This window comes from Panthera tigris, chromosome D2 (assembly GCF_018350195.1).
Source record: "Panthera tigris isolate Pti1 chromosome D2, P.tigris_Pti1_mat1.1, whole genome shotgun sequence".
Classification (NCBI taxonomy): Eukaryota; Metazoa; Chordata; class Mammalia; order Carnivora; family Felidae; genus Panthera; species Panthera tigris.
Window position 1 is genome coordinate 48788732 of NC_056670.1, and position 27460 is coordinate 48816191.

The following is a 27460-nucleotide window of genomic DNA, read 5'->3' on the forward strand; positions in this document are numbered from 1 at the left end:
GAGCCATTCACAGTTGGCCATTAAGGTCTAAGGTAGGGGAGAGGGCTGGACCAGAGAGCCAGATTCAAGCATCCCAGCAAATGGTACATCTCCAGAGAGAACAGATTAGTCAGCAAGACCAGGAGAGTGAGGACAATCACTGGAGAGTGAGGAGATCAATAACAGACACTGTGGGAGAAACAATAAGAGGCAAAAAGAGGAAGAAGACTCTACTGAGAGGACAGAAAAGAATTCCAGAAGGAGGAATAGACCAGAAAACAACCAACAAGACATTCTAGGAGAGACTGGACATGAACGTAAAAACTGGACAGAATGCTCAATTCACTGAGCATTACCTTAATTAAAGTAACTTCAGTACTAAAGTATCCATGACATTTGCCATAATAAGATCACTAATGTCCCTTACCAGACAGATCCAACAGTGATTTGATTTGAAATATGGAAAGGAAATGGGGAAACATTTGCCAGAAAATACCTTTAACCCATCTGTTGCACACTCTATACATATCATTAAAGATTATCTGAAGGTGGTATAATCCATTCTTTTTGGAGACACCCCTGGTTCTATGCCTGGATTAGGCAGAAAAAGGTCGATGGGGGTGGGAGCATACCTGGGTGGCTCAGTGGGTCAGGCATCAAACTCTTGATTTCAGCTCAGGTCACCATCTCACAGTTCATGGGATCAAGTCCCGCGCTTTCCAGCCTACTTTGGATCCTCTCTCTCCCTCCCCTACTTGCGCATGCTCTATCAAAATAAATAAACAAACATTTTTTTAAAAAAGAAAGAGGTCTATGGCACCATGGTGTTTTGGCCTTTAGAAACCTGGACTGACTGAGTTCTCCTTTAGCACAAGTGTCCTGCTTCCCTTGAGGAGCAATTATAGGCAGCAGACTGCATTACTTCTCATAGTAACTGAAAGATTATTTACTATGTTACACAGGAAAAACAAGACAGGAACATTTTTAAGAACTCTTATGTCTTCTGAGGAATTAGCATGACAGTTTCTTCAGGGGCCAATTCAAACCATGCAACAGAAAATGTCTGCATTTTTGCTACGACTATCAGAAGAATCGGACAGATTTGGCTGTAATATAAAACCTGCACATTTCTGCACACCACTTTGTCCTCATATTGATGCGCTCCTGGCTATTTTCCCTGAAGCTGATTTTCATCTATTTCTATATTTCCATTCTAACCTATTGACCCTTAAAAGCCTCATACAGTCACAGTAAACAAAATAGGGAAAATAAACAACTCACCTGAGATCTATTCATTTTCTATGGAACTAGGAAACATGTAGGGAACTACAAAGGTGGAGCTAGGGGAGAAGAAAGAAAAAATAATCACAAGAGATCTGACCTACTTTGCACCTCCCTGGATTCTCTCACCTATAAAACTCCACTCACTAGCTGGATAAAATGTTCTCCTGTAGGAGAACATCCTTTGGTCCTTAACTACCTCAACAGTAGTTTCTGTCTTTTGATGGAAGCCCGTTTTGACTTAACTGTATCTGAAAATCCGACTACTGGTTAGAACGCACATGAACAGGAGGACCCTGACATTTACCCTCTCTGGCTCAGTGTTTTTCATCTTTCATTGTAGGCAGAAACAGGTAACCCAGAAGTTCTTTCCTGCACTACCTTCTGAGTCTGCGAAGTCAGAGGAGAGGATGCAACACATCTGTCAATGCCGCATGTGGCATAAGGGCCCCTCAGGATCTGAAAAGGGTGGAGCATTTGAAAGACATCAAAGTCTGTTAGGTCTCAGAATTTTCTTGGTGGGTTGAAAACCAGTGTCACCCACAGAGGGTAACTACACCTGCCGTGGTGAGAATTTTGTACTGTACATAATTGTCAAATTACTATGTTGTATGCCTGAAACCAATATAATGTATGTCAACTATACTTCAATAAAAGAAAAATGCCGTCACCACCCCCCCCCCAAAAAAAAGAATTTTCTTGGTGGTAGGTGGTATTTCTTTCTCCCAGACCATCCTCTCTCAAACCTGCAAATGAAGTGACCTTTCCTTGGCAGGCTTGCCCTTTGGCCTTAGCCCTTACTCACCTCTCCTAAAACCTGGCTCAGACCTCAGGTTGTCAAGGTTGAAGGGTGGCTTGCACAACACAAGGATCACATACTGCTACTAGCCCTGCAAATCTACAGTCTGCTCTTTCTCTGCCTCGCCCTCCTCTGCTCTGCAGCCCTGCTCCGGGATCGCCATTCAGACTGGCGATCTTACAGGTGGGATTCCTCTTTACAAGAGCTTGGTTCCTAGGAATCAGGACACGAATGTCAGGGACAAAATCATTTTAGTTGTAACCTACCATTAGGGTCTCAAATCTTGGAGCTCCCTGGGCCCCAGAATCTTGGGCTGGTCCTTCAAAAACCCCAAACTAGGACCACAGGCTGGACAGTTCGTTCAGACCAGGCCCAGAACTAACCATTATGAAGAGTGACCCAGGAAACCTCACGACACCAAGAATCCCCAAAATACCAGTGCCCCACAATAAAGCGGAGTCTACGTTATACTTGACAGCGATACCCTCTGGCTCAGTGCTGGGTCGGACACAAAGCCGGATTTAGGCAGAATCATTTCTTAGGGAGGAGGCAGTTGTGGACGCGCCTCCTAGCGCCACCTCCCGCGGGGCTGCACGATCCGAGGCACTCGCGGGCCTGAGACTCCATTTCCTAATCTGTTACAGCAGAAGGGTGAGGATTCCCTGCATCGCCGAGCGCGCGGCGGCCTCAGAACAGGAGGGCCAACGCCATCGCGGCCTTTTTGAAAACCATCAGGCTCCGGTAAGCGTACAAAGATCTGATCCGGATCCGCCTGCACGGCCACTCCCGCGGGCACGGATCCGAGGCCCACGCCCCGCCCTTCCGCAGCCGCCGCTCCCCAACTGCGCTCCAGCCCCCGCCTCGCCCAGGGGCAGGCCGCGCGCGAGCGACGCATGCGCCAGAACTCCCGCCCTCCCCACCCCTTCCCCCCGGCTCCCGCGCGGCGCAAACCGCAGACCCGGAAAACGCTTCCCATCAGGCCCCGCGGCAGGAACCCCCCCCCCCCCCGCCCCGCCCTAGAGGGGGATGGGGGTGCCGAGCCGCGTAGGCTATAACCGCGAGGGGGCATGAGGCCGACCTTCGGCCAGCCCAGACTCGTGGACGAAAGTCTCGAGAGGTTTCGAGCCGAGCGAGCGTTGCGGAGGAAAACAAGCCCTTGGCCGCAGAGTTTCCCCCAGGAAGGCACGGCAGCTTGGAGCTGCGCGTGTTGGTTGTAGTAGTAATGATAAAATATGATGGTGCCAGCTTCTCAAAATTACTTGCAATACGCAAAAATTGTAGATGAATAAAAATACAAACCGAAAGAAAACGACTATCACACACAGCCTGATCTCCGTTAGATGGCTGTGCACCGTCTTCTGACATTTTACAAAAATGGCATTTTAAGGACGTGACTATTCTAGCATGTTTTCGGTAAAGAAGGTAAACATTTTCTTGGTCAGTTTATGTCCCGGCTCTTTCTTATTGATACTTCCAAATAAATAGGACATTCGAAAGAATTTAATGAGCGGACACAATACAACTCTCATAGAGTCAACAGCTGTTAATATTTTGCCATGTTTGCTTTATCTAGATGTGTAGTCATTTATGATGACACCAGCCCTGAATATGTCATCATGTATCATCTAAGATTAAGGGCATATTCCTGCGAGATCACAATAACATTATCACACCTATACTATTTAACACTAATTCCATAAAAACCATTTAATATCAAGTCCATATTCAAATTTCCCCAACTGTTCCAAAATGTCTCTTATAAAAGTTTTGTTAAGTTTTTTTGAAACTATTTTTTTTAAACCAGGATTCAACAAAACCCAAAACAATGGAACCCACATATTATAGTACATAGTGGTGGTGTATTAGAATGTGTAAGTGAAAATAAGACAAGATTTACTCTCTAGATAATTGAGTACTAATTTTCCCATTGGAATAAGTGTAGTGAGTGCATTCTGAAAGAGCATAAATCTACCAATAGGATACAGAAATTTTGTTTTAATTCTACTTCATATTTTCTGAGCATTTAACAGAATTCAGCTACCAATTCAACTGCATAATCCATCAAACTTGAATTGTATTAAAAATCAAAATTTGGAGCAGCTGGGTGGCTCAGTGGGTTAAGCTCTGACTTGGTCTCTGGTCATGAACTCGCAATTTGTGAGTTCAAGCCCCGTGTGAGGCTCTGTGCTGACAGCTCAGAGCCCGGAGCCTGCTTTAGATTCTGTGTCTCCCTCTCTCTTTGTTCCTCCCCTGCTCGAACTCTCTCTCCCTCTCTCTCTCTCTCTCTCTCAAAAATAAAGATTTAAACAAAAATTTTTTAATCAAAATTTTATTCCAAAGCTATCAATTTTCAGGCATGTTTTACAGCACAAGGTCGAATACTACTCCTAAGTAAATATTAGTTGGTTAAAAAAAGAAAGATTTTTAATTTTAACAACACTGAATATTAAAGTAGCAACACAAGTCTGGAGATCACAAAATGAATGTTTCAAAACACATATGCAACATTTACAGGAGACTTGACATGTGATAGAGTTAAATTTTGTGTGTTTAAGGTAAAGGGGATTTTGTATAGTAGTATAACAAATATTGACCTCAATTTGCTGCTCAAGAGTTTTAAAAATCTATGACTCCCAACAATTTTTTTAAAATATTAAGAGAATTTCATTATTTTAAACTTTGTATATAACATATAACTTTGAAATATTTATTCACATTATTTTAAATTTGCAGAACTTAAATTCCTGTATGTGACAGCAATATCCTTAACCGGCAGTCTTTTGCACAGTTCAGGTATGTGTGAATTTCAGTCACTATGGTTTAGTTAAATAACACTGGCCCCACAACAATATGATTCCAATTTCAGCTACCACTTTATATTAACTGAGGAATTGCATGAAGTAGAATCTCAGCTGCTAGGTCTTCAGTCTACAAATCACTAATAACGGCTGCACATCACGATCAGTGACAAGTCACATCCCTTCTTTCAAAGTCTGCCGGTAATCCGTCACTAAATCTGTTACTCAGTTCACACTGAGAGAGCAACAGTTGGAGTTGTGTGGGCTTTTTGTCTCCCATTGGTAAACTGTTTTGGTTACTGAGAATTGCAGAACTCTCAGCACATAATAATTCCATCTGGACCTCTGCTGGGAGACAAACTCTAGTATGGCATCTACCGGCATCAGGCTGTGTCCCTGGGATGACCCCAGCCACTCCCATGCCCACCTCCCTACCCTGCCTGCCAGTCACACACACACACACACACACACACACACACACACACACACACCATTAAAATGTTGGGCCAAAAAACTCAACTCTGCCAGAATTTGCTGTTTGTGCCAGCCAATAGTGATAGGCCCCTAACTTCCTTTTCTTAGAACATTTACTAATTAGGAATTCTTCCTCTGTCCCTTTGAGATGTACATGTACCACCAACTCAGAAGTGTCTCTTCAAGAACCTGAAAGCCATTTCCTTGAAGTGTATCCATCAGGAAGGATAGGGCCTCTGTCTCCCAATCTCTGTGCGAGGATAGAATTCTAAAATAATTACAGCTGCAGCTGACCTAATCGCATTTATACTTTTTAATATTTCACTTCTCTGACTCTACTTGAGCCTCTGCTTTCCCCCACCACATTCTCCTTTTAAAATATTCTATTACCTCCTGGCACATAGGTGGCTCTGTCGGTTAAGCATTCAACTCTTGATTTTGGCTTAGGTCATGATCTCACAGTTCATGAGATTGAGCCCCACATAGGGAGCTGCTCAGAGTCTGCTTGGGATGTTCTCTTTCCTCCCTCTCTGCCACTCCCAACTCTCTCCCTCTCTCTTTCAAAATAAATAAACTTTACAAAAATCCTATCACTTCTGCACAAATTAGAATAGAGCTCAACCCTTTCCTCTACTGTCAGTAACTACTGGATAAAGTCTATTTTCACCACCTTAACTAATGTCTGGCTGTATTTATCTTTTTTTTTTTAATGTTTTTTTTTTATTTTATTTTTGAGAGAGACAGAGCATGAGTGGGTTAGGGGCAGAGAGAGAGAGGGAGACACAGAATCTGAAGCAGGCTCCTGGCTCCGAGCCATCATCACAGAGCCCGTTGCAGGGCTCGAACTCATGAACCGTGAGATCATGACCTGAGCAGAAGTCAGACACTTAACCGACTGAGCCACCCAGGCACCCCAGCTGGGTTTATCTTTGACATTACCCAGAAGAAAGGAGATGGACTTCCCATTCAAAATTGGGTTTGGGTGTCAAAAGTGATGGCACCCCACATGCACAAAGAGGGTTTATCACTCATCTAATGAGGCTTTCTGGAGCGAACAGGGATAGTTTCCATGCAAGTCCCAAAACGGCTTAAGAGAGCCCTAAAACGACTGGCTTAAGGGTTTTATTGGGCTTAAGGGGTGGGACTGACATGTGGGCTCATGGGCTTGTGTGACTTGAAATTCCCTCCAGAGTCAAAGAGGGGGATTACCTGGGCTTTCACATCAGCTTGCCCAGACGTAGGGCAGGAGGAGAAGGAAGACTGGTGGAGCTTAAAAGCTGTCATTGTTGCATCCACACGACTCCTGAAACAGAATGCTACGGGCACTGGTGACAGTCACAACAAAGTTTATTGCAATGAGAGGCAAGGCAAACCGATCAATCGGGACCGGCACTCTTGACCAGAGTGCAGTCTCGAACAGCCGGAGTGCAGAAATTTTTTTTTTTTTTTAACATTTATTTATTTTTGAGACAGAGAGAGACAGAGCATGAATGGGGGAGGGGCAGAGAGAGAGGGAGACACAGAATCGGAAGCAGGCTCCAGGCTCTGAGCCATCAGCCCAGAGCCCGACGACGCGGGGCTCGAACTCACGGACTCACAGACCGTGAGATCGTGACCTGAGCTGAAGTCAGACGCTCAACCAACTGAGCCACCCAGGAGCCCCAGAGTACAGAATTTTTATAGCCTACCACATCGTCTTATTATCACCTGGGAACAGAACAAAGGAATAGTTCCCAGGTGGAAACAGTTCAAACAGGCCCTTGCCCCAATCCAATCAAGCGCTAATCCATCCCTTGATTGATAGGATAAGGCTGTTATCTCTTAACCTATGGTGTTAAAACAAAGATGTTATCTCTTAAGGCTACCGGTTAGCCCTACCCTTACAGTCATCAGTCAAAGGTCAAAAATGGGTCGGACTATTACACCAACCCGTGGCATTAAAAAAAATAATAGTAATTAAGAGGAAATTGGACAAGGATGAAATTGCAGCAAAGACAGCAAAAGTTATAATGCTGGAATGAAATTCAAGTTGAACATAGAGTTACAGAAGGAAGAGCTGGCCAGGGGGGCACCTGGGTGGCTCAGTCAGTTAAGTGTCTGACTTCGACTCAGGTCACAATCTTGCGGTTTGTGGGTCCGAGCCCTGTATTGGGCTCTCTGCTGTCAATGCAGAGCCTGCTTCGGATCCTCGGTCTCCCTGTCTCCCTGCCTCTCTGCCCTTCTCCCGCTCACACTCTCACTCTCTCTCTCTCTCAAAATAAATAAATAAACATTTAAAAAAAGAAAAGAAAGAGCTGCCAGGGAAATTTCGACACTGTCACCATTTAAGAGGCTCTAGATTTACAGCCAGAGAAACTTGCGGAAGGGGAACGCATCCACATAAATGAGGGAAGTGATAAAAGGGATGAAAATGTCCCAAGGAAGTGATGCTGTTTTTCTGGGTTTGTTTTTTCTAAGTAACTGTGTTAGACTTCTGTCTGCTCAATATGTGGATGTCCAGAATTTCAGAGGGTATCCAGCAAACTGCTTGTGCATAAATGAAAATAGTGGGACCAGTGCCCCTTCCCAATTCAGTTCTTCGGAAATTGCTACAGAGTCACACGCTTGCAGGCAGTTTATTATTTAGTGTTGCCTAGCAAATAACCCACAATTTGGTGGCTCGAACAACAAATGTTTACTATCTCACACCATTTCTGAGCGTCAGGAGCAGCTCATGTGTGCACTTCTGGCTCAGGTTCTCTCTTGAGGTGGCACAGCAACTCTCAGCCAGGCCTCAGGCACCTGAAGGCTTGGCCAGGCCTGAAGCATCTGCTCCCAGGCAGACACACTCACATGGCTATTGGCAGGCGCCTCAATTCCTTGCAGGGTGAGCCTCTCAACGTGGCGACTGGCTTCCCTCAGGGCAACCAATCCAAGAGAGAGAGGCGGAAGCCACAGTGTCCTTTAGAACCTTGCCTCAGAAGTGACATGCCACTTTGTCTGCATCCTGTTGATCACATAGGCAACCCTCACTCGATGTGGGAGGGGACTATACAAAAATGTGAATATGGGGGCAGGATCACTGAAGGTGACAAATCACCCAGAAGGAAGATGACGGTGTGAGGGTGTCCTCTGTAGAATGCAATCAGGGCTCTGTGTGTGTGTGTGTGTGTGTGTGTGTGTGAAATCCTTTACTCCCATCCATGTTTCTCTTCTAGATGTTTTGCTGCATTTCTCTTTCATTTTTCAACTCTTCCCTTGAATTTTGGTTTTATCCTTTATAGTTTAAAAAATGGCCCAGATACATTTTTATGGTTGAATGTATATTTTATACAAGTTCAAGTTCCAGGCTTGGTGAGTTTTCCTATTTTTTTTCCCTCTTCCAGTGTGAGGGTTGCATTTTGTGAGAGATGGACTCAGGGAATGCTGCTTTTTTTTTTTTTTTTTTTTTTTAATGTTTATTTTTGAGAGAGGGAGCAATTGGGGTAGGAGCAGAGAGAGAGGGAGACAGAGGATCAGAAGCAGGCTCCAGCTGACAGCAGAGAGCCCAATGCAGGGCTGGACCTCACAAACTTCAAGATCATGACCTGAGTCAAAGTTGGACACTTAACCAACTGAACCACCCAGGCGCCCAGTAAATTCTGCTTTTGAACTTGGTGGAGAGAAACACTGACATGTCACTGTGGGCAAAAGGGATGCGGGAGGAGAGAGGAAGGAATTACTTTTCCCAGTCACAGGATAAGAGACCACATGTTCCCTGCCCTCTGCTTTTAGAGGTCTTTTAAGGGACCATATGTTTTGGCTGGACAGCTGACTGGTAAACATGGATATTACTGCCTGACACAGCACAGAAGCCCATGTTTTCTATTATTTGAGATAATGGCCTCTAGTATATATTGAAGCAAATGCTTAAAATGGGAGGCTATGGTCCCTAGTCATCTGTAACTTGCATCTATTGAGAATCTGTACATTTCAGGCACTTTCCAAATGCCTCGTCCTGAATATGACTGAAAAAGATGAAGTTCAGGAGCAGGAAGGCCAATTGGGAGGCCATTACAATAATTCATGTACAAAATGATGATGGTTGCTCGAATCAGTACAGAGAGAAGTGGAGTGAAATATGTATTTTAGGGTACAGCTGATAGGATTTTCTGACAGTGTATGATGTGAGAGAAAGAGAGGAGTCAAAAATGACTTTGACCTTTTTGGGCCTGAGTAATTGGGCAGATGGAATTGTCATCATTATGGGGAAACTCTAAAGGTTTGGTTACCTGCTGAGAGTAGGATGATTTTGAACTTATCATCTAAATATGAACGCTTTTGAGAATGAATATGACTGCTATTAGTCACTAGGCCTAGATGATAGGAGCGGACTGAGACTGTCCCTTTCAGACCAGGGAGGATGGTTTCCTTACTCACAGGACAGGAGAAGGTACTGGATGTTGAAATAACTGATATATGAGATAAGTATAAATTAAAGCATCTGGAAGAATGGAAGATCTTTTTATTTTTTTTTTTAATTTTTTTTTTAACGTTTATTTATTTTTGAGACAGAGAGAGACAGAGCATGAACAGGGGAGGGGCAGAGAGAGAGGGAGACACAGAATCGGACGCGGGGCTCGAACTCACGGACTCACAGACCGTGAGATCGTGACCTGAGCTGAAGTCGGACGCTTAACCGACTGAGCCACCCAGGCGCCCCTGGAAGATCTTTTTAAATATTTATTTATTTCTTTAGAGAGAGTGGGGCAGTGTGAGCAGGGAGGAGCACAGAGAGAGGGAGAGAGAGAATCCCAAGCAGGCTCTGTGCTGTCAGTGCAGAGTCCCAAATGGGGCTCGATCCCACAAACTGTGAGATCATGACTTGAGCCAAAATCAAGAGTCAGACATTTAGCTGACTGAGCCCCCAGGCGCCCCCTGGAAGGATGGAAGATAAACTAGACTATAGTCACATGGTACGGTTGCTGAACACATGAAGAAATCAGGAAGATTAGTTGTTTCTGAATCTGAAGTGATCTGAATGACAGAATGGTCACCCAGGTCCAGCTACATGAGTGGAGGTACATGATAGGCAAAGTTAGCCAGGTACGGGGTTTGACCAAATGGTAAAGCAAGAATGGAGGGACTAATAATGATTGAGAATCAACATTAAGCTGGACAAGTAGGGAAGGGGGACACCACTGGGTGAGGGACATCTAGAAATGACAAAGTCTCAGACATGATCAGGTTCTGATTGTTCTCCATGCCCGACGGTGGAGATTACCAATGAGACTGTATGTAAATACTCTTCCTTCTTACCCTTTCACACTCTTAGTTATTTTTTAAAGGTGAGGGAGGGGGGTCTAACAAGAATAGGACATTGGCGGGGCACCTGGGTGGCTCAGTTGGTTGAGCAACCAACTTCAGTTCAGGTCATGATCTTGTGGTTCCTGAGTTTGAGCCCCGCGTCGGGCTCCATGCTGACAGCTCAGAGCCTGGAGCCTGCTTCAGATTCTGTGTCTCCCTCTCTCTCTACCCCTCCCCGGCTCATGCTCTGTCTCTCCCTCTCTCTCAAAGATAAACATTAAAAAAAAAAAATTAAAAAAAAAAAAAGAATATGACATTGGGGTAAAACTAAATCTATACATTTATTCAGTAAACTAATTATCATATCAAGAATACCTCTTTCTCTTCTGTGAAATATTTTTTTCTTCCCTGATCTGATTCCCTTTCACCTAAAATGGTGAAATGGTCTAAAATGACCTGGCAGTGCTATCCAATAGAAATATAATGTGAACCATATATGTAATTTTAAATTTTGTAGGGGCCATGTTAAAAATGTAACAATAAACAGTTGAAATTTGGGGCACCTAGCTGGCTCAGTCAGAGGAACGTGAGACTCTTGATCTCGGGGTCATGAGCTCGAGCCCCATGTGGGGAGTAGAGATTACTTAAATAAAACCCATTTTAAAAAAAGAAACAGGTGAAATTAACTTTAATAACATTTTATTTTTTAAATATTCAAAATATTATTCCAATATATAACCAATATAAAAATTACCAAGATACTTCACATTTTTTATTGCAGTGTCATACTTCTAATATTTATTTCACATACTTTCTTCACTTTGGATTTCACAAGCCACTAACTCTTTGAGTCTCAGTTTCTTAATCTGTAAAATGGGAACACTAATATCCATTTTATCAGGCTGACCTGGGGTTTAAAAACAATATATGCAAATCAATTGCAGCAATGCATGCCCAGTAGAAGATGCTTATAAACAATAGTCGCCCCTTCTTCCATTAATCCTCTCATCTAGGCTGAGAGAAGAGTAATCATCCCTTACTTGCGAATGGGAAAACCGAAATGCAAGAATGATTGACAGACGTGTCCATATTACCACGGTGAGAAAGGATTGGAACCCAGTTACTCTGCTCCCGGCCCAATCTATTCACTCATTTACATCCAAACACTGTAGCTTCTGGGGATGAAGCAATAAACAAGACAAACTTTCTGCTCTCATAGAGCTTCCATTTTAATGGACAGAAAATCAACAATAAATATGCCGTGTGGTAGTGATGCAAAATAAAGCAGAGGGATGAAGATTGATGTGTGGTGAGTGGCGGAGCCTTTTACGTAGGACTCAGAGGAAAGCCCATGTGATGAAGTCGCATTTGGGTAGAACTCTGAAGGAGGCAGGGGAGTGAAGCGTGTTGGCATCTGCGATCAGATCATTGTAAGCATGACTGGTGTGATCTGGAGACAGCAAGGAAGCCAGAGGGGCTGGAGGAAGGTAAAGTAGGAAGAAGAGATCAGACGGTGGGGTTGAGAAGTAGATCCCATAGTGCCCCTGTAGTCCCTTGTTCTTAGCACACTGCTGTCCTGCTCCTCAGAGAACTCGTCCAGTTTTTACTCCGTGACCCAGGAATTCTTCTCTAGTACTCTACTCCCCTTCCATCCTACCATTCGTTAGTAGGCATCGTAAACGCTCTGATAATAAAAGGATGTAAAATTGAAAATTTGACAATTCTCCTCCAGATAGATTGCTGGTAGGATCATCACAGGGAAGGTGTTGTCAATCAGGTATCATAGATGAGGAAATGGACACAATACAATGAAGCTTTTTTTTGGTCCTGGGTCTTCAATATCTGCTGTGTATATGACACTTAAGAGCATCTGAATTCAGATGCTAAATTTTCATCAGAAAGACTTAAGGGGCAAAATACATACATACATACATACATACATACATACGAGAAATACTTGAGGGGCACCTGGGTGGCACATTGATTAAGGGTTTCACTCTTGGTTTTGGCTCAGGTCATGATCTCACAATTCGTGGGTTCAAGCCCCACTTCGAGCTCAGTGCTGCTGGTGTGAGGCCTGCTTAGGATTCTCTCTCTCTCTCCCTCTCTCTGTGCCTCTCCCCTGCTCTCTCTCTCAAAATAAATAAACTTAAAAAAAAAAAAGAGAAATGCTTGATCTATATTTAGATTTCATAAAGTTTACTATTGAAAAAATATTTATATACCAAGTTATTCCAGGCCCACTTAAAAGCTTTCCAGTAACTGAATCAAATATCTGTGTTTAAACTTATATTAAAATTGAAAGGAGGGGCACCAGGGCGGCTCAGTCGGTTAAGCGTCTGACTTTTGACCTCAGCTCAGGTTTTGGTCTCAGGCTTGTGAGTTCAAGCCTTGCATTGGGGAGTGACACACCCAGGATGGACGTTACTTAAAAAGATAAAAAAAAGAAGAAAGAAAGGAAAAGGAAAAGTTCCGTTCTTTTGTCACAGTAGTCACATTTCAAGTGCTCAACAGCTACATGTGGCTTCATATCAGATAGGGCAGTTTTAGGCAGACACGATCTTTTTAAAAAAAATTTTTTTTCTTAATGTTTTTATTTATTTTTGAGACAGAGAGAGACAGAGCATGAGCAGGGAAGGGGCAGAGAGAGAGGGAGACACAGAATCAGAAGCAGGCTCCAGGCTCTGAGCCATCAGCACAGAGCCCGATATGGGGCTCGAACCCACAGACTGTGAGTCAGACGCCCAACCGACTGAGCCACCCAGGCGCCCAGACACGATCTTTTTAAGGAGTACCTTTGTGAGTTTCCTAATTTGTGTTTCCACAGGGTTTGTATTTATCTCTTCATTATACTTACATCTCATTATAAGGGCCTGAGGGTTTTTATATCTTTTCTTGGAATTATACTCTGTGATATTTAAAAAGGTATTCCTTAGTCATCTTTCTAGCTCCAGTGCCTGGCACCATTCCTGGCCAAAACCGGGGCTTGGGCAAGTTATTATATTTAGTAAACACATTGGTAGTATAGTGAGTTAAATAGCGGCCTCCCAAGAAGATATGCCCAAGTCCTAACTAATCCCTGGAACCTGTGAAGGTGACCTCATTTGGAATAAGGGTTTTTGTAGGCATAATTAAAGGATCTCAAGATGAGATCATCCTGGCTTAAGATGGGCCCTAAATCCAACGACAGGTGTCCTTATAAGACACAGGAAAAGGGAAGACACACAGAGAGCTTATGACATACAGAAGAGCTTACAGACATCCAGAGACACACAGAAGACATACATACAGAGAGACAGGGAGAAAAGGCCATGTGAAGATGGTGGCAGAGACTGTAGGGCAGTCACGAGCCGAGGAATACCAAGGATTGCCAGCAGCCACCAGAAGGACAGAGGACTGGGATGGGCCCCTTTTCAGAACTTCCGGAAGGAGCCAATTCTGCCAACAGCTTGATGTCAGACTTCTGGCCTCTAGACCTGTGAGAGAATTTTCGTCTTAAGCCACCAGGGTTATGGCAATTTGTACAGCAGCCTTGGAAAGACAAGTAGCCTGTCTCCTTGCCACAGATCATGATCATGTCAGGAGGCAGAAAGTCTCAGAGGAGTGACTGAGATGGTAAATCATCTCCCTGGATTTTACTTTATTTTTTTTTTCAGTTTATATATGTATTTTGAGAGAGAGAGAGAGAGTACAAGCAGGGAAGGGGCAGAGAGAGGGAGAGACAGAATCCCAAGCAGGCTCATGAACCGAAATCATGACCTGAGCCAAGATCAAGAGTTGGACACTTCACTGACGGAGCCACCCAAATGCCCCATCCTGGATTTTATTAATAACCAAAAGAGGGCTGGGGTGGTGCCTGGGCGGCTTAGGCGGTTAAGCCTCTGACTTCAGCTCAGGTCATGATCTCGCAGTTCGTGGGTTCGAGCCCCACATGGGGCTCTGCGCTGACAGCTCAGAGCCAGGAGCCTGCTTCGGATTCTCCCTCTCTCTCTGCCCCTTCCCTGCTCGTGCGCTCTCTCTCTCTCTCTCTCTCAAAATAAACAAACGTTAAAAAAATTAATAACCAAAAGAGGGATCTTGTGACTGGAATATAGATAAGATGCCATGAGACTCTGAAGGTGATTTTAGAAAAGGAGCATGGAGAGAATACAATCTTGTAACAGAACTAAAGGTTTCTGATAGCCCCCTGCAACATTTTAGCTAATGATGGAACACCAAAAGAACTCCAATTAAATCTGGTAACCAATCAAGGCTATTTACTATCACTATTGCTGATATTGTCCACAAATTTTTATCAATGCAATAATTCAAGAAACAAAAGTAGATTATCTATTTAAAAAGAATTAAGTTTTAGGGGTGCCTGGGTGGCTCAGTCGGTTAAGCGTCCGACTTCAGCTCAGGTCACGATCTTGCGGTCCGTGAGTTCGAGCCCCGCGTCGGGCTCTGGGCCGATGGCTCAGAGCCTGGAGCCTGCTTCCAATTCTGTGTCTCCCTCTCTCTCTGCCTCTCCCCCGTTCATGCTCTGTCTCTCTCTGTCTCAAAAATAAACGTTAAAAAAATTTTTTTTAAAACAAATGGGGGGTGCCTGGCTGGCTCAGTCAGTAGGGCACCCAACTCTTAATCTTGGGGTGGTGAGTCTGAGCCCCATGTTGGGTGTAAAGATTACTTAAAAAAAATAAAATATTTAAAAACAAATTGAAAACCAAACTAAGAAAAAAAAAAAAAAACTACTGAAATACTAGCAAGATATTTGAACTATTTAATTACCCAAAAACTTTCCTACTCCCCAGTAATCTGATAAAATGTGACTAAATTCTAGTCGTATTGTAATAAATATAGAAGCATCGAGGTATTTGCTGAGAAGAGCATGACATTTATAAGGACAAACTCAAAACGGTGTGGAGAGATACAAAATAGAACTTGGTAAACGGGGTAAGGCAAGGACATGGGTCGGGGTGGGGGTGCATCTGAGCACTCTACAGTCTAGCTGGGTCCAATCCCAGGACAGCTGACACAGGCCAGCAGAGGGTGAACCGCTTCACCTTTCCAGCCCATGGATCATGGTGTTTCCTTTGAGGCAGTAAGGCCAAGGAACAGAATAGGTAACACCATACAGATGCGCAGTTGTACGATTTATTAACAGAATCAGCAGGAAAAGCAACAAGTTTCCAATGTCCAGAGACGCTCTTCTCGAGAGCCTTCTAAGCCATTGCTTCCTACCTGTTTCTCCACCATCTTCACTTGTCACACAAATCCCTCATAAAACATTACTGCAAAACACATCTACGAGTTGGGTACCCTTAAGTTACTGATATTCCATTTGCTTCTGTTTCCCCATTTATAAAACAATAGCGGTGATATTACCATTACACAGACCATAAGGGAGGTGCTCATAGAATATATTTTAATTGCTGTTACTTCAACAGGGTCCCTAAGGAGGTTAAACTATAAATCATTTTATAGTTTTATATTTGGATCTGTGATCTGAGTTAAAATATAAGGCGTGAAGTTTCAATTAGGGTTTATTTTATCCATATATGGATATCCAATCATTCGGCACTGAATTATTAATTATTAATTAATTATTAATTAATTCACTGAATTATTAAAGACTATCCATTTTCCACTGAATTTCTGAAACTTTGTCAAAAATCAGTTGGCCATATTTGTGTCAATTTCTGGACTCTATTTTGTTCCACTAATCTATCCCTTCACTAATACCGTGCTATCTTAATTCTTATAGCTTTATAGGAAGCCTTAAAATTAGGTAGTATGATTCCTCCAACTTTATTCTTCTTTTTCAAAACAGTTTTGGCAAGGGGGTGCCTGGGTTGCTCAGTCGGTTAAGCACCTGACTTAATTTCAGTTGAGGTCATATCTCATAATTCCTGAGATCGAGCTCCAGGTCTGGCTCTGCACTGACAGCACAGAGCCTGCTTGGGATTCTCCCTGCCTTTCCCCTGCTCATCCTCTCTCTCTCTCAAAACAAATAAATAAACATTAAAAACAAAAGTTTTGGTGAGGCCCCTGGCTGGCTCAGTTGGTGGGGTGTGTGACCCTTGATCTCTGGGTCATCAGTTTGAGCCCCACGCTGGGCATAGAGCTCACTTAAAATAGTTTTGGCTATTCAGTTCTTTTTTCATTATATACTGTTTCTCTTTATCCCTGGTAATTTTCATTGTTCAGAAGTCTACTTTGTCTGATATTAATACAGTCACTTCAGATTTTTGTTTACTGTTCCATGTTATATCTTTTCCTATCCCTTTATCTAAAACTCCCTATACAGATTTTCTTGTAGATACTGGGTCTTTTTTAAAGCCATTCCAACAATTGCTGTTGTTTAATTGGTTTGTTTATGCCATTTATATTTCATGCCAAAGAGTTAACACAGCAGGCCTGAGCCTGCTAACTTTATCAAGGCCTGCTTGCAAGGCCAGCCCTTGGCTGGTATCTGAGAACATGCCTGGTAAATGGCTGCCTACACTTATAAAAAACTTTCCCTAAATGGTAAGGGTAGCTCACTGCACCTAAACAAACGTGTATGCTGACCACCTGCTTTCCTTCTGGACGTCTGGGATTTCAGTGACTGCCCCGAGTAACACTGGTACTTTGTGCCTCCGTGATTGACTTCTGAGAAAGATCCCGAATTCCTAGCTCTGGTGAGCTTCCCTCATAACAACAACTTGTTGCTGGGAGAATTCAGAGCATCCTGTGTGACTCCACTAAGAGGACTCTGGGAAGCTCAGGCCTGGTTTCTTCCAGACATCACCCCATGAACTTTTGCTGATTCTGTTTTGCATCCTCATAATGTAAATATATCTTAGCCACAAGTACGACTATATCCTGAGTCCTATGAACCTTTCTGTGAAAAATCGTTTATTTTAATTTGGTAATAGAAATTTTAGTTAAGTGTTTCACTCAGCAAAACACACCTAAAATAAACTAACAGTAAAAAGAAAGTTTTAAATTGAGGCTTCACAATTTCATATAATCACAAAGACCAAAACCCTACAGTATGAATATTATGTTTCAATTTTCAAATTTAATGTTATAAAACCTTAACTTACCTTAGAAGAAAAGATTAGGGGGCACCTGGCTGGCTCAGCTGGAAGGGCATGCGGCTCTTGATCTTGGGGTCATGAGTTTAAGCCCCGCGTTGGGTATAGAGATTACTTAAATAAAAATAAAACTTAAAATATATATATTAGAATGAAAAAAATCAAAATCTTAAAATATTATGACTCTAATAGCTATAATTGAATTTTTCAAAAGCATGTCTCTTGACTGTGTTTAGAGCATCATGGCATAAAAGTTTTATTTCACATAATCATTTTAATATGCATATATAATTGCTGACTTACACTACCACAATATAAATTGAAATAAGCTCAAAATGCAAGAGACATTTTGAGGCATTACAAAATATTAAAAAAAAATTTTTTTTAAATGTTTTATTTATTTTTGAGACAGAGAGAGACAGAGCATGAGCAGGGGAGGGGCAGAGAGAGAGGGAGACACAGAATCCGAAGCAGGCTCCGGGCTCTGAGATAGCAGCACAGAGCCCGACACGGGGCTCGAACTCATGGACCCTGAGATCATGACCTGAGCTGAAGTCGGACGCTTAACCGACTGAGCCACCCAGGCGCCCCGGCATTACAAAATATTAAAAAGGCAATTTTTAAAAAATACTGATTTCACAAGTTCATGGTGCAAATCTGTTACACAGCTTCCACTTCTGTAATAACAGCTGCTCATTGTATAAGCTTAGACTTCAGTCAGTGGAGTTTTCCTATAAAACTAGCTATCTCAGGGGTAGCTGGGTGGCTCATTCAGTTGAGTGTCTGACTTCAGCTTAGGTCATGATTTCACAGTGCGCAGGTTCGAGCCCAGTGTTGGACCCTGTGCTGACACCCCAGAGCCTGGAGCCTGCTTTAGATTTTGCGTCTCCCTCTCTCTGCCCCTCCCCTGCTTGCACTCTGTCTCTCAAAAACGAATAAACACTAATTTTTTTTAAAGAATGCAATGCATTTAAAAAAATGAATTGTATTTTTTATAGTAGCAATAAAATATGTGGAAATCTAATTAAAAAATATAATACTATTGGGACACCTGGGTGGCTCAGTCAGTTGAGCAGCTGACTCTCAATTTCAGCTCCAGCCATGATCCCAGGGTGGTTAGACCGAACCCCCTATAGGGCTCCATGCTCTGCTTAGGATTCTCTCTCTCTGTCCCTCTACCCCTCTCCCCTGCTCACACTCTCTCTCTCAAATTAACAAATATTGTTTTAAATAACAATACCATTTATGATAGCTCAGCAAAATCAAAATTACTTAGGTATTTAACAAACATAACAAAACATATGGAGGACTGGTATGCTAAAAACTACAAAAAACTTATGAAAGAAATCTAAGATCTAAGTAAATGAACAGACGTACTATGCTCAGAGATTGGAAGACTCAACATAGCAAAGACAGATGTCAATTCTCTCCCAAAATGATATATAGGTTTCACATATTTCCTATCAAAATCCCAGCAATATTTTTTATAAAATATAAACAACTGTTCTAAAATGTATATGAGGAGAGCCTGGGTGGCTCAGTCAGCCAAGCATCTGACTCTTGATTTCGGCTCAGGTCATGATCTCGCAAACCTTGGGATCAGTCTGAGTTGGGCTCCCCACTGATAGCCTGATAGCATGGGTCCTGTTCAGGATTCTCTCTCTCCTCTCTTTCTGTCCCTCCCCCTGCTCATGCGCAGTCTCTAAATACATAAACAAACAAATAAACATTTAAAAGGGGGGGGGTGGCTCCTGTAAGTCAGCAGAACAGAGAAAAGAGTCCAGATCTAGACCCACACAGACAGGGCCATTTGATTTCTTACAATGGAGCAAAGGCAATTCAGGAGAGAAATAGTCTTTTCAACAATGGTGCTAGAACAATTGTATAGCCATTTTTCTTCATACCCATATCTATAAAGAAAAAAAAAAAGATGGGGTGCCCAGCTGACTCAGTCAGTAGAGCAAGCAACTTTTGATCTTGGGATCCTGAGTTTGAGCCTCACGTGTAGGGTACAGTTTACTTAAAATTTAAAAAAGTGGTTTTTAATTAAAAAAAAAAAAAAACAGAGAGAACCTTGAACTAAATCTCACACCTCATTAAAAACAAAAACAAAAAACTCAGAATGAAACTTAAATGTAAAATGTAAAGGTATAAAACTTTTAAAAGAAAATATAGGTGAAAAAATCAAGACCTAGTGTTATGCAAATAGATATAATACCAAAAGCAAGATCCATAAAAGAAAAAGTTGACAGACTTGACTTCATCAAAATTAAAAATTTTTTTGCTCTGGGGGCACCTGGGTGGCTCAGTCGGTTAAACAACTACTTCTGCTTAGGTCATGATCTCGCGGTTTGTGGGTTGGAGCCCCATGTGGAGCCTGCTTTGGATTCTGTGTCTCCCTCTCTCTGCCCCTTCCCCAGTCGCACTATGTCTCTCTCTCTTTCAAAAATAAATAAACATTAAAAAAAAAAAACAACTTTTCTGCCTGCAATACTGTGGGGGAGGAGCAGAGAGAGAGGGTGACAAAAAATCCCCATCAGGCTCCACACTGTCAGCGCAGAGCCCAATGTGGGACTCAAACCCACAAATCATGAGTTCATAACCTGAGCTGAAATCAAGAGTTGGACACTTAACCAACAGCCACTCAGGCACCCCATACAATATTAAGAGAAGATGAACTATAAACTGGAAGAATTTTTTTTTTTTTTTAAATTAGGCTTCATGCCCAGCACAGAGCCCAACATGGGGCTTGAACTCACAACCCTGAAATCAAGACCTGAGCTAAAATCAAGAGTCAGTTGCTTAACCAACTGATCCACCCAGGGGCCTCTGGAAGAAAATTTTGTAAATCACTCATCTGGACCTGTATTTAGAAAGTATAAGGAACTGTCAGATCTCAACAGGAAGGAAACAACCCAATTTTTTTTAATTTTTTTTTTTAACGTTTATTTATTTTTGAGACAGAGACAGACAGAGCATGAACAGGGGAGGGGCAGAGAGAGAGGGAGACACAGAATCTGAAACAGGCTCAAGGCTCTGAGCTGTCAGCACAGAGCCCGACGCGGGGCTCAAACTCACGGACCGTGAGATCATGACCTGAGCCGAAGTCGGACGCTTAACCAACCAAGCCACCCAGGCGCCCCTTCAACCCAATTTTTAAAAATGGGAAAAACACTTATTCAGATACGTACAAAGGGATATGGGGATGACAAGTTAAGTTCATGAAAAGATAATCATTAGCCATTAGTGAAATGCAAATTAAAGCCATGATAAAATATGGCCATATAGCCCATTAGAATGGCTAGAACAAATATTTTAAGTTTCTAAAATGACAATATCAAGTACTAGTGAAGATGTAAAGCAACTGGAACTCTCATGCATTGCTAATGGGAATGCAAAATGGTACACACACTGGAAAAGTTTAGTAATTGCTTATAAAGTTAAATACTTTATAATCTAGCAATCCCACTGGGGTTAGGGAGGTAAATTGGTACGACTATTTTAGAAAGTATCTTTATGGGGGTGCCTGACTGGCTCAGTCATTAAGCGACCGACCGACTCTTGATTTCAGCTCAGGTCATGATCTCAGGGTCGTGAGATTGAGCCCCGAGTCCAGATCTGTGTTTATAGCATGGAGCCTGCTTGGGATTCTCTCTCTCCCTCCCTCTCTGCTCCTCCCTGCGCACACACACTCTCTCTCAAAAATAAACTAAAAAAAATAAAATAAAATGATAGTATCTTTATGTGACGAAGTTGAATGTGGGCAATCCCTATAACCCAGGAATTCCACTGCAGGTATAATCTAAAGTAAATCTGGCACATGCGCTCCAGAAGACATATGCTGGTTCAAAGTACCATTGTTTATCATATCCCAAAATGGAAATAACTTATATGTCCTTTAACAGAATAGTGAAGAAATAAGTTGTTGCCTGCTTATTAAACGGAATATCATAGGGCACCTGGGTGGCTCAGTTGGTTAAGCTTCCGACTCCAGCTCAGGTCATGATCCTGAGGTTCTTGAGTTTGAGCCCCTCACAGGGCTCTGTGCTGACAGCTCAAAATCTGGAGCCTGCTTCAGATTCTGTCTCCCCCTTTCTCTGCCCCTCCCTGACACCCCTGCCCTAAGGAAGGGATTCCTCACACTTGGTCCCTCTGGATCCTCCTGTCTCCATCTCCCCAGACAGAATAGCGATTCCCCCACTGGAGCCAAGAACCTTGGCTAGCTCTACAACGACCCCCCCACACACACACACACACACTCCAAACCCCAGTCCCATTGTCCCCACCCCCAGAGGGCCCAATTCTCTGCAGGTCCCCCTTGTACGACCCTCAGCCTCGGACCCGCCGCCCGTCCCGCCCCTCACATCGGACTCCGAGTCTCCACGCTCTCGCTCTTCTTCACATTCCGCACCTTGGTCGTCCCTCTGAGCACCCAGGGAAGGATGGAACACTGGGGACTAGGCATCTGTAGCTAAGGCAGTTGGCGCTTGTTTATTATCACCATGGAAACCCCTGGCATTGCTCCCCTGGCGGGGCCTCCGAAGGGTGGGGTCTGGCGCGCGGTAGCGCCCCCCCCCCCCCGCCCTTCGGGCACACGCAGCGCTTCCGGCAGCCCCGCTGTTCTGGGCTTGCCGGGTCTCCGCTCCACCCTGCACCCCCAGCACCCGGGAGCACCAGCACCGGGAGCCCGCGCCCCCGCTCCGCTTCCATATTCTCGCCAAACCCCACCTTCTTCCCCAGGAAGATGGAGCGGGAAGGACTTAGCGCGGCGGGGCAGGCCCTCAGTGGCTGGCTCCGGGGGCGGGGCCGCGAGGGCGCCATTGTGACGCGCCTGAAACGGAGCGGGGATTGGTCTGCCAAGCGTGGGCGGAGCCAGGGCCTGTGGGTGCGGACAGTGAGGTAGGGGAGTGGCGCCGCAGAACATTCCTGAGTCGCTGAGGCTGCCCACTGAGAAGCACTTCAAAGGGCGGGCCCCAAAGATGTCTAGATAGAAGACCACCGTGAGAGGAGATATGGAGTCGTTTCCTGTCGAGGGAGAAAGAGGGAACCAGGAACACCAGAGACATAAAGGCTGCTCAGAGGGCAGAGCATGAGGAGTGGGTGCAGGTTGTGCTCCCAGCTCTTGGGTTCCTACTCCGCACTGTCAGGTAGCTTCACCTGGCTCTAGGTTCCTCTGGAGAACAGGGCTTTGGCTTCTGGCCCGGTTCTCAGAGACAAAGCGCTGGGGTAGAGGATGTCATCGCTAAGATCTTCATTGCTGGAGAAAAGCGCCAGTTCGATGTCGTTTGAGTTCCTCCTACATCCAGGCCACCAGTGTTTCTGCTCTCAAGACAGACTGAATTTGTACACAGTCGTAATTAGCAGTATGGGGGGCCAAAAGTTGTCATATTTCTGTAGCAAAAGCTGCTAAGCAGTCTTCTTTTGCTTTTCATCTTTAAAAAAGATTTTTCTTCAATGTTTATTTTTGAGAGACAGAGTGTGAGTGGGGGAGGGGCAGAGAGAGAGAAGGAGACACGGAATCTGAAGCAGGCTCCAGGCTTTGAGCTGTTAGCACAGAGCCAGACTTGGGGCTCGAACTCAGGAACCATGAGGACATGACCTGAGCCAAAGTTCAGGCTTAACCGACTGAGCCACCCAGGTGCCCCTGTTTTGTTTTGTTTTGTTTTGTTTTGTTTTAATCCTTCATTGTTTGATCATAACTACGCGTAGTCTTTGGTGGGCATCACCAATATGAATAAACTCCTATTTCAGAATTACACGTAAGCAGGGGCGCCTGAGTGGCTCAGTCGGTTGAGCGTCCGACTTCGACTTAGGTCATGATCTCACAATTCGTGGATTTGAGCCCTGCGTCAGGCTCTGTGCTGAGAGTCCAGAGCCTGGAACCTGCCTCAGATTCTGTGCCTCCCTTTCTCTCTGCCCCTCCCCTGCTTGCACTCTCTCAAAAATGAATAAACGTTTCAAAAATGAAAAAAATTAAAAAAAAGAATTATACGTAAGCATACACAAAAAATAAAACCTTACAGGCTATAATGAGAAATCAAAACATTAAGGTGAATGGTAAAATGGGGCAAGGTCTTTGTATATAAAAAGCTTGCATGTGAAATGCAATGTGGCTTGTGTGTTGGGTTCTAGAATCATTGAAAGACATTAATGGTAAAACCAAATTAAAATCTATAGATTAAGAGTATTCTACCAATGTGAATTTCTTAGTTTTGACAAAGGTGCCATGGTTATATCAGACATTAAATATAAGAGAAATAGTAAAGGGTATGCAGGAATTCCCTATACTATCTTTGCACCTTTTCTGTAGATTTAAAATTATCCCAGGGGTGCCTGGGTGGCTCAGTCGGCTAAGTGTCCTACTCTGGATTTCGGCTCAGGTCATGATCTTCACAGATTGTGAGTTCGAGCCTGACGTTGGGGCTCTGCGCTGACAGTGCTGAGCCTGCTTGGGATTCTCCCTCTCGCTCTCTCTGCCCCTCTCCCGCTTGCATGTTTATTCATTCTTACTCTGTCTCCCTCTCTCAAAATAAATAAATAAGCTTTAAATAACCAAACTCTATCTTTGAAAAATAAAGTAATCCCATAATAAAAATTTTATTTTAAAAAAAGTATGAACAATTATCCTCCAGGAAAAGAGTTTTATTTTTGCACTCAGAGCGCTGGTGATAGTTATTATAACTTGAGTGATCTAGGTATGAGGGACAAAAATACAGTCAACAACTCTTTTGCCTCAATTCCAGCTTTTGGTTCTTCCCTACCCAACATTTCAGAGTTCCTTCCTTGGTCCCCACACACCTCTCTGGTGTGTAGCCATCAGTCACTGCAAGTGACCATACCTGGTCCAGGTACTGCCCCACTACTTTGTTGTGACATGGAAATAAGTCATTCCAGCATTCCTGACTGCTTCCTGAATGGAAGCTGTAAGTGGTAAGAACCACAAAGGTATGGGAGAAGTTGTGTCAAGGCATTTTCAAATTAAAGAAGAAGGAAACTGCCACTTTTACTCTGAAAACACATGAGCCTATCTCCTGAGCTTTCCTCAGTGAAGTGTTTCTCATGTGGCCCCCAGCCTTCACCCCAGGCACAGGAGTTAATTGACACTGTAATGGAAGGCATAAGACTGTAATACACCAAGAAAACATGGAAACCAGATAGTCACTGGGGAACTAGGTAGAACAGCCCAGCTTTTCGCTGTAAAGGTGACTAGAAGTTTTCATTCAGGGAATCCTCCCATAGTAAAAGAAAGATAGATATAAATATTAAGAGCAGAGGGTGTAAATATTAAAACAACCGGGACTCAGAGATAAGTTTATCTTCTGGAATCTGGCGATTTTCATTATGCTGTAGGAGTGGAGGCTCCCAGTATAGCAGTACTGTCCAATAGAAACATAATGTGAGCCACATATGTAATTTAAAATTTTTCTAGGAGGTGCATTTACAAAAGTAAGAAGAAACAAGTAAAATTAATTGTTTAATGTTTGTTTATTTTAAGAGAGAGAATCCCAGGCAGGCTCCACACTGTCATCACAGAGGCTGATGTGGGACTCAAACTCACAAACTGTGAGATATGAACTGAGCCAAAATCAAGAGTCAGATACTTAGCCAACTGAGCCACCCAGGTGCCCCTCAGGTAAAATTAATATTAATGTTTTTATTTGTTTCAGTATATCTAAAATATTATATATGCAGTCAATGTATAAAATTATCAATGAGACATTTTATATTATTTTTTACTGGATTAGACCTTTGAAACCTGATGTGTTTTTTCCACTTACAGCACATGTCAATACGGATGTTAAATTTTTATTGGTAAAATTTACATTTATGGGGCGCCTGGGTGGCTCAGTGGGTTGAGCGACCGACTCCGTCTCAGGTCATGATCTCGTGGTCTGTGAGTTCCAGCCCTGCATAGGGCTCTATGCTGACAGCTCAGAGCCTGGAGCCTGCTTCCGACTCTGTGTCTCCCCCTCTCTCTGCCCCTCCCCCACTCATGCTCTGTCTCTCTCTGCCTCAGAAATTAATAAACATAAAAAATTTTTTAAAAATTTACATTTAGAAAAGTAGATTCGCATATCCATGTTGTTCCAAACATAGTTAAAAGTTTTCCACTAACTGAATTGAGTATCAGTATTTAAATTTATTTTTTAAATCAGTATTTAAATTTGAAATAAGACAAGGATGTGAAAAAATTGGAACTCTTGTGTGTTGCCAACAGGAATGCAAAATGGTATAGCCACTATGGAAAGCAATATGGAAAATCCTCAACCATATAATCCCGCAATTACATTTCTGGATATACACTCAAAATAATTGAAAGCAAGGTCTGAAAGAGATATCTGTACACCAATGTTCATAGAAGCATTACTTAACAATAGTCAGAAGGTGATAGCAACCCAATTTATTGATAGATGAATGAATAAACAAAATTTGCTATATCCATACAATAGAATATTATCCCACTTCAAAAGAGAAGGAGATTCTGAGACATGCTACTATGTGGATGAAACTTTAGGACATCATGCTACATGAAATAAGCCATCACAAGTTGAGTACTGCATGATTCCACTTACATCAGGTATCAAAAGTACTCAGATTTATACACCAGAAAGAAGAGCGGTGATGTTGCAAGGAACCGTGGGGAGGCAGGAAATGGGGGAATTGTTTAATATGTGTAGAGTTCCAGACTTTCAAGATGAAAAGAGTTATGGAGATTGGTTGCTCAACTTTATTACTATTTTTTTTTTAAGTTTTATTTTATTTTTGAGAGAAAGAGCATGAGCAGAGAAGGGGCAAAGAGAGAGGAAGAGAGAGGATCCCAAGCAGGCTCCGAGCTGCCAGTGCAGAGCCCAACAGGGGGTTCGATCTCACAAACAGCAAGATCATGACCTGAGCCAAACTGGACGCTCAACCAACTGAGCCACCCAGCCGCCCATGCACGACGTTAAATGTATTTAACATCACAAATCTTAGAAAATGGTTAAGATGGCCAAATTTTGATTGTATTTATTTAGAGAGAGAGAGCACACATACACAGGAGGGGCAGAGAGGGAGAGAGAGAGAATCCTAGGCAGGCTCTGCTCTGTGAGCAAAGATCCCAATGCACGGCTCAGCTCACGAACCATGAGATCATGAACTAAGCCAAAGTCAGACGCTTAGCCAACTAAGCCACCCAGGAACTCCATAAGATGGCCAATTTTATGTTGTGTATTTTACCACAGCTAAAAAGTTAGAAGGGCGCTCTGTGCTGACAGCATGGAGCCTGCCTGGGATTCTCTGTCTCCCTCTCTCTCTGCCCCTCCCCTGTTCTTTCTCTCTTAAAATAATTAAAATAAAGTAAACATTAAAATAAAAAGTCAGGGGCATCTGGCTGGCTTAGTCAGTAGAGCATGTGACTCTTGATCTTGGGGTCATGAGTTGGAGCCCTATGTTGAGTGTAGAGATTACTTTTAAACATAAAAAATAAAAATATTAAAATATTAAAATAAAAAGTCATGTCGTCAGTCACACTAGCCACATTTCACATGCTCAATAGCCTTGTGTGGCTAAATGCCCCCTTATCACACAGTGCAGCTTTAGACTAAGAAAGGAGGAACTGAAATGCTACTATCTTCAACTGCCACTTTGAAAGGGTTTCTCCAAGGCTGGCTCTGCTGTAAGCCACCGCCTTTCTCCCCTGTGCCTGGAGGGCTAGAACCTGTTACTTAAGTCTTGCCTGTGTTAAATACTCACACTATTACTGCAGAATAAGCTTCGGTTTCCTTTAGGGAGTCTCACTTGAATACAGAGGGCAGGGCAGCCTTCTA

The 27460-nt window shown here is 43.2% G+C and overlaps 3 long non-coding RNA genes across 4 annotated transcripts; 1 reads left to right on the forward strand and 2 right to left on the reverse strand.

Moving 5' to 3' along the window:
- Window positions 1-711: 711 nt before the first annotated feature.
- On the reverse strand, window positions 712-2932 carry LOC102963834. Its single transcript, XR_006209217.1, has 3 exons — window positions 1568-2932; window positions 1261-1319; window positions 712-745 (listed from the first exon to the last, which is right to left on the reverse strand). It is a non-coding gene; the product is annotated as an uncharacterized LOC102963834 (long non-coding RNA).
- Window positions 2715-11812, forward strand: LOC122231926. The gene is made up of 3 exons (XR_006209220.1): window positions 2715-2800; window positions 4793-4852; window positions 11610-11812. It is a non-coding gene; the product is annotated as an uncharacterized LOC122231926 (long non-coding RNA).
- LOC122231925 lies at window positions 11279-22376 on the reverse strand. Of its 2 annotated transcripts, none has more exons than XR_006209218.1 (2): window positions 22019-22376; window positions 11279-12073 (listed from the first exon to the last, which is right to left on the reverse strand). It is a non-coding gene; the product is annotated as an uncharacterized LOC122231925 (long non-coding RNA). The 2 variants fall into 2 exon arrangements; XR_006209219.1 differs by lacking the exon at window positions 22019-22376 and adding an exon at window positions 17664-17702.
- Between the last annotated feature and the right edge of the window lie 5084 nt (window positions 22377-27460).